Below are 7,089 nucleotides of genomic sequence, written 5' to 3' on the forward strand. Positions count from 1 at the left end.
AACATCCATGTCATGATATTGACAAAGCAGATGTTTTAAGTGTAGGCTATAGTACCTTTGCATCATTTATTTGTGCTAGACTTAAAGAAATAGGCCACCGTTTTTACATACTGAGATATGTTTTTACTTAACCTTAGTCGAGTTAATATATCCCCGTCTGGTCTTTGTCCGTGCGCTCTGTCACGCAAACGGAGCATATACGCAGCCTCTCCCACATGTCACATAGCTCCAAAAAAGCTCAAGATAGAAGCTACCAAGCTCTTCCACGTGTTCCCTATTTAAATAAAGCTACGTGAAGTGTTTTCATGCGAAGTATATTTACACAGAAATGTAACATGTCGATTTTATAAGCAAATAAAAAAGGGGGACTGTGAGGCGTAATGATACAAGGAGCAAAACGTCTGCGCAGTAACTCCTAAAGACTTCCCCTGCTCACTTCCGTCAATAACCTTTAGGAGTTTTTTCGGAGCTATATGACATGTGGGAGAGGCTGCGTATGTGCTCCGTTTGCCTGACAGAGCGCACGGACAAAGACCAGACGGGGATATATTAACTCGACTAAAGTGAGGTAAGAGCATATCTCAGTATGTAAAAACGGTGGCCTATTCCTTTAAAGCCACAATAGAGATAATGGCTTTTCCCTCTAATTGTGGGCCGTGTAAGGCATTACGGGCCTTATCTCGATCTGACAGGCCCAACCGGCCCAAAATTAGCCTACGTCGGCCCACCGGGAAAACTCCCGATTCTCCCAATGGCCAGTACAGCCCTGCCCCTCGCCCTGACCTATGTTAGAAATATTTGTATTGAATCAGTCTCGTGTTATTGTGACCCTGCCGGGCTCGAACCCGTGACCTTGAAGTCGGCGTGTTTCCTAAAAAAATCCTCAAAATCTTTAGCCACTGTACGGCGATTCGAAGCAGAGACCCTCTTTCCCCCGGTTACTACGGTTCGCGTGAGCGCGCACACGAAGCCGGAGTGCCGGTGTAGCGATTTCAAACTACCCCCCATTCATCTTACCCCCCCCGGTACTTTGAAATTGATTTCAGACTACCGGGGGGTAACTTGAAATCGATTTCAAATTACCCCCGGGGTAACCTGAAACTGATTTCAAGTTACCCCCCCTGAATTCAGATTACCCCCGCCGCAATATGTATTGTTTGTTTGGCACGGCTGTGTTAAATAGAAAATGCCCGGATGTTTATTGCTAATAATAGCTACAACTCTCGTAACTTTTCATCTGGTAAGGTTAGCTTTAGTTCGTAAACTCCACTATCCTTAAGGTTAGGGCTAAGGTAAGGTTAGCTTTAGTTCGTAAACTCCACTATCCTTAAGTTTAGGGCTAAGGTAAGGTTAGCTTTAGTTCGTAAACTCCACTATCCTTAAGGTTAGGGCTAAGGTAAGGTTAGCTTTAGTTCGTAAACTCCACTATCCTTAAGTTTAGGGCTACGGTAAGGTTAGCTTTAGTTCGTAAACTCCACTATCCTTAAGTTTAGGGCTAAGGTAAGGTTAGCTTTAGTTCGTAAACTCCACTATCCTTAAGTTTAGGGCTAAGGTAAGGTTAGCTTTAGTTCGTAAACTCCACAATCCTTAAGTTTAGGGCTAAGGTAAGGTTAGCTTTAGTTCGTAAACTCCACTATCCTTAAGTTTAGGGCTACGGTAAGGTTAGCTTTAGTTCGTAAACTCCATTATCCTTAAGTTTAGGGCTAAGGTAAGGTTAGCTTTAGTTCGTAAACTCCGCTATCCTTAAGTTTAGGGCTACGGTAAGGTTAGCTTTAGTTCGTAAACTCCACTATCCTTAAGTTTAGGGCTAAGGTAAGGTTAGCTTTAGTTCGTAAACTCCGCTATCCTTAAGTTTAGGGCTACGGTAAGGTTAGCTTTAGTTCGTAAACTCCACTATCCTTAAGTTTAGGGCTAAGGTAAGGTTAGCTTTAGTTCGTAAACTCCACTATCCTTAAGTTTAGGGCTAAGGTAAGTTTAGCTTTAGTTCGTAAACTCCGCTATCCTTAAGTTTAGGGCTACGGTAAGGTTAGCTTTAGTTCGTAAACTCCACTATCCTTAAGTTTAGGGCTAAGGTAAGGTTAGCTTTAGTTCGTAAACTCCGCTATCCTTAAGTTTAGGGCTACGGTAAGGTTAGCTTTAGTTCGTAAACTCCACTATCCTTAAGTTTAGGGCTAAGGTAAGGTTAGCTTTAGTTCGTAAACTCCACTATCCTTAAGTTTAGGGCTACGGTAAGGTTAGCTTTAGTTCGTAAACTCCATTATCCTTAAGTTTAGGGCTAAGGTAAGGTTAGCTTTAGTTCGTAAACTCCACTATCCTTAAGTTTAGGGCTAAGGTAAGGTTAGCTTTAGTTCGTAAACTCCACTATCCTTAAGTTTAGGGCTCCAACCTCGGTTCCTGTAAGGTATCTTATGGATGAAGAAAGCAGTTGAGAGGGGGGTAATCTGAAATCAGGGGGGGTAGCTTGAAATCGCGTTCATCTTACCCCCGGGGGTAACTTGAAACTGATTTCAAATTACCGGGGGGTAGCCTGAAATGGGGGGTAGTTTATACACCGGCGTCCTCAAGTATGCAGGGCTCCACCCGGGCGGACGTTGCGCATGTGGCGGGGGAGCGCGCTCTCCACTCGGCCACCGCCCGCCCAGAGAATCCAGGACCACGAGTCCTTTTATCATTAACGCATCAAAACACTACGGTGCCCATGGAAACCTCAGAGTTCTAAGTGATGACGTGATTGTGATTATTTAAATGATAACACAATATTTAACACATTATACTATCAACTTTTCACTGAAAATAATGGAGGATGATGTTTAGTCCAAGGTTTAACCTCTTAACCCCCACGTGAGCCGAGTACATGTTCTCCAGTTTGGCATTACCCAAATCTAAAAGCTTTGTAAAAAAAAGAAAAAAAAGAAACAAAAACGTGCAGGAAAGGCAACAATAGCACAATTAAAAAAGCGACAAAACCACAACTTAAAAGTGACAAAAACATGACAAAAAAGCATAAAAAACTAAGGAGAAAAAGCGAAAAGAAAGCAACAAAACATGGCAAAAACGACACAAAAAACCAATGAAAACAACATGAGCCAGTGCATGATTCTAAAGAGCTTTAGAGCAGCTATAGCTTCACACTTCACGGTTCGACACTTGTCCCGAACATCAAAATAATCAATGTATCCAGATCCTTACACCAGCATCAAAACTCTAGATACTCATCTGGACTTTCAAGAATCTTTAGCAGAAGTGGCGGAGGTTGAGAGGCTAAAAGCATGAATTTGTCATATTCCTAATAATCAACAATGAAACAGTTTAAGTTTTTGGGATATTATTTTTAAGCCTTTTGAAGGAGTCCTCTAAAAAGGTTGGAGACCCCTGGCCAGGGTTGGACTGGCAGAAAAAATCGGCCTTTTTGGGTCAAGACTGGCCCTCTAAAAAAAAACAGTCATGTTCAATGCAACAGTCGAGGTGATGAACAGTAAAAACAGTATAAAACAGTATAAGCTACGAATCGAGGACAATGTGGTTTCTGCCGAAGCATCTCATAGCAACAACACTTTAATCTTGTCAATTACAACTTGATGGAACTTTTGTAAAGTTACTTAACAATCTTAAAATGTGCGTTCCGTTAATGAAGTTCCTCTCACAACTGTGACACAAATAAACTTCTCCAAACCAACCAAATGATCCCACTGTAGATTGAAGATGAAATGGTCAAACTCACCACGGAGTTAGAGACGTGTGGAGTGAAAATAGAAGTCCCAAAAAGGCCAAACATTGTAAATCCTTTCAATGGAAACTAGAAGATTTCCAAACTGCGCGCAGTGGAATAATGTGAAAACTGCTGTTCACAAACGCTCTCCTTCTAATGTGACAGAGCTTGAGTTGTTTTGTAAAGAGGAATGGGCTAAAATGTCAGTCTCTACATGTGCAAACCTTGTAGAGTCAGACCCAAAAGACCCAAAAGGGGGTCCCGCAAAGTATTCATGCATGCTGTATGAATACTTATGCACGCCCCACTTTTCGGTTTTCTATTTTTTGTAAAATAACAGAATCATGTATCATTTTGCTTTCACTTCACAGTTGTCTGTTACTTGTGTGTGAACGTTCAGTAAAAAAAATCAAAATAAAATCTTTATGTTTAGGGTTGTAAACATGACAAAATGTGCAAAAGTTCAAGGTGTATGAATACTTTCGAGAGGCACTGTATATTCTATGGATAAACAGACACCGTTTATGAGTTATAGCTACTTGAAACAAAAACCGGAAAAACGTTTCCTAGTTATCCTGAGTGTTGTTGATTTCTGGAGACTTTTTTTCATTTTATTTTTTTATTCAAGCAGTCCTTATATTTGAAGAGTTTAGCGGTGCTAGGCTAGTGCTAGGCTAGTGCTAGGCTAGTGCATGTCTATGGTAACTAGTAGCCTGCATTAAAAACAGTCTGACCCAAGCACAGTGCACCTGAGGCAAATCACTTACTCCCTATATAAATGTCTGTGGTGACTGAATATTTTTTTAATACAACCATTTTGCATTTATAAGAACTTATATTTGAGCTGCATCAGCTTCCTGGTTGTAGCTAAGCAGCGGCGGAGTGATCTGCGAGGTTACCGGATCTACATTAGTTTGTTTACCTGCGGCCGCATTACTACACGTAGAAACTCACAAAGGAGCTTTCTACAAATCAGATATGGTAACATTTGGAGGACGACCCCATGATTTTGAAGAGGTTTTAAATGCAGGCTACTAGTTACCATAGACACGCACTAGCTTAGCACTAGCCTAGCACCACTAAACTCTTAAAATATAAGGGCTGCATGAATGAAAAAAAAAAAAAAAAATCTCCAGAAATCAACAACACTCTGGAAAAGCAGGAAATCAGGCCCTATGTTAAAAATCCTGAAATATCCCTTTAAGGTTTTTGGACCCTCTCAGTAAATTGTGGAACATAGACAACTTTTTTTTAACCCCCCCATAAAAACATGTCTATCAATTTCTCGTGACACTGCAAAAAGGAAATTATAAGCTTTAGAATTGATTGGGTAGAAGCTTCATTCATCCTTCAGTAGTATCAGTAGGTGTTCAACATGTCAGACAATTATACTGGTTAATATTTGTCACCTCTACTAATCATTACAAACAGAAAGGAAACTATTTAAAAACAAAACAATGCATTTATTGGGCAGAACAGATATTTAGCCTACGCCTACATGACTGAGGCTCCACAAGCGTTCGACATGTGTTTCAGGTACTAATAAAATAAACAACGGTCAAACAAAAATGACAGAAAACATCACAATGAAATGACAGCTCTCGTGAAGGAAACCGCAGTTGGACGAGAACAGGTGAGAAAACATTTACAAGTCTGTTACCCGAGATCTGGTGCGGGATCCTGCTCGTTTACATGCTTTCTTATTGGTGCGTATGGGCATTAAAGGTGCATTGTGTAACATTAGGGGGTAGAATGGAACAAACTGGAAATGAGTGAAAGAAAGTTCAGTCGTTCTTTTAGCAAAATTCCAAAACAAAATTACGGTGTTTGGTTTGTTTTTTTGCAGTCATGATAAAGAAATACTCCGATACTTATAGCACGGGATCTATTTTTGAGAAATAATGACAGAAAAAAAGTTCCGATTGTCTTTTTCCTTTTGCTACGGGCGCTTCGACAAACCAAGCATGTTAGGTGAAGCATCTTTGTGTCAAGAAAGTGTAACACTAACAAATGCTAATTTTACCACACGATGTACTGGACTCATTTAAAGCAGTTATGTGTGTAATTTAAAGCTGCATTGTGCAACTTTTTATGTGAAAAAAAAAATGTTGATATTTGTGTATTTGAACTTGTAGCGACCCAGCAGCTGTGTGAGTGGTCATTGTGCCTTTACTTATCGTCACAGTGGTCCAGGGGCGGACTGGGACTGAAAAACAGCCCCGGACTCTGGCCAGCCTGGCCCAAATTAGCGTAAATGCGACACTTCCACAAATATGTCAACCTCTTACCCCCCCGCCTTAACCGAGAGCATTTTCTCCAGTTCGGCTTTACCCAAATCAAAAGGTTTCTTGACTGGAGAGCAAACACTGTAACACCTCATTTGAAAGTTAAAATCTAGAAAAGTGATGGTAAATTTTTGTCCCGTTGTCGCTGCATTAGTGTCATGTTTTTGTTGCTTTTTGCTGTTTTTTCATTACTTTTTTGTGGCTTTTTGCCGTGTTTTCGTCACTTTCGTATAGATACAGACGGCATCTCGTCATAGAAGGGGGCGTGGCTTCGCCAAGGGGGAAAATAGAATCTTTAGAGAAACACAATTTTCCCTCTTTTTTGCCATTTTCTGGTGGAATATCAACTTATTTATCACACATAAATAAAGTCAAGTGTAAATCGGGCCCATATGGATATTTTCTCACAGCAGATTGTTCAGTAGAAGTGAAAAAACGGCAGTTGTAGCAAGCGCTAGTTAACCGTTAGCATTAGCCCGATGCTAACATGTAACATCAAGTTAGCATTCTCCGTTATTCATGTATTTATGGACTGTTGAACGACTTTGCTCCTCCCCATGTCTTTGTATCATTATTTAGTAGAAACTGTGTTCATATTTCAGCATTTGTTAAAGTAGTTTTTGAATAATTAGAGAAAATATACATTGTTTTCCCCCTTAACTGTTTTCAAAAATGTCCATATATGGGCGATTCCAGAGATGCCGTCTGTATCTATCACTTTTATGTCACTTTTTCGTTGTGTTTTCGTCTCTTGTTTTTCTTTTTTCATGTTTTTTCATCGCTGTGTCGTCACGTTTTCGTCACATTTTGCCGTGTTTTCGTCACTTTCTTGTCACTTTTTGGTTTTTGGATGCTTTTCTTTTAAGCTTTTAGATTTGGGTAAAGCTCGGTTACGCCCGGGGGTAAGGGTAAGGTAAAGTGAGAGGCCAGACCGGTGGCCCGAGAGCCAGTGGCCCTTCTGTGCTCTTCCAGAATGGACATATGCTAACGTCATGCTAACGTCATGCTAACGACACAACAGCCGCTGGGTCAAACACGCACAAATATCAACTTTTTTTCCACATAAAAAGTTACATAATGCATCTTTAAATTCAC

Source organism: Gobius niger (genome assembly GCF_951799975.1).
Source record: "Gobius niger genome assembly, chromosome: 10".
Lineage (NCBI taxonomy): Eukaryota > Metazoa > Chordata > Actinopteri > Gobiiformes > Gobiidae > Gobius > Gobius niger.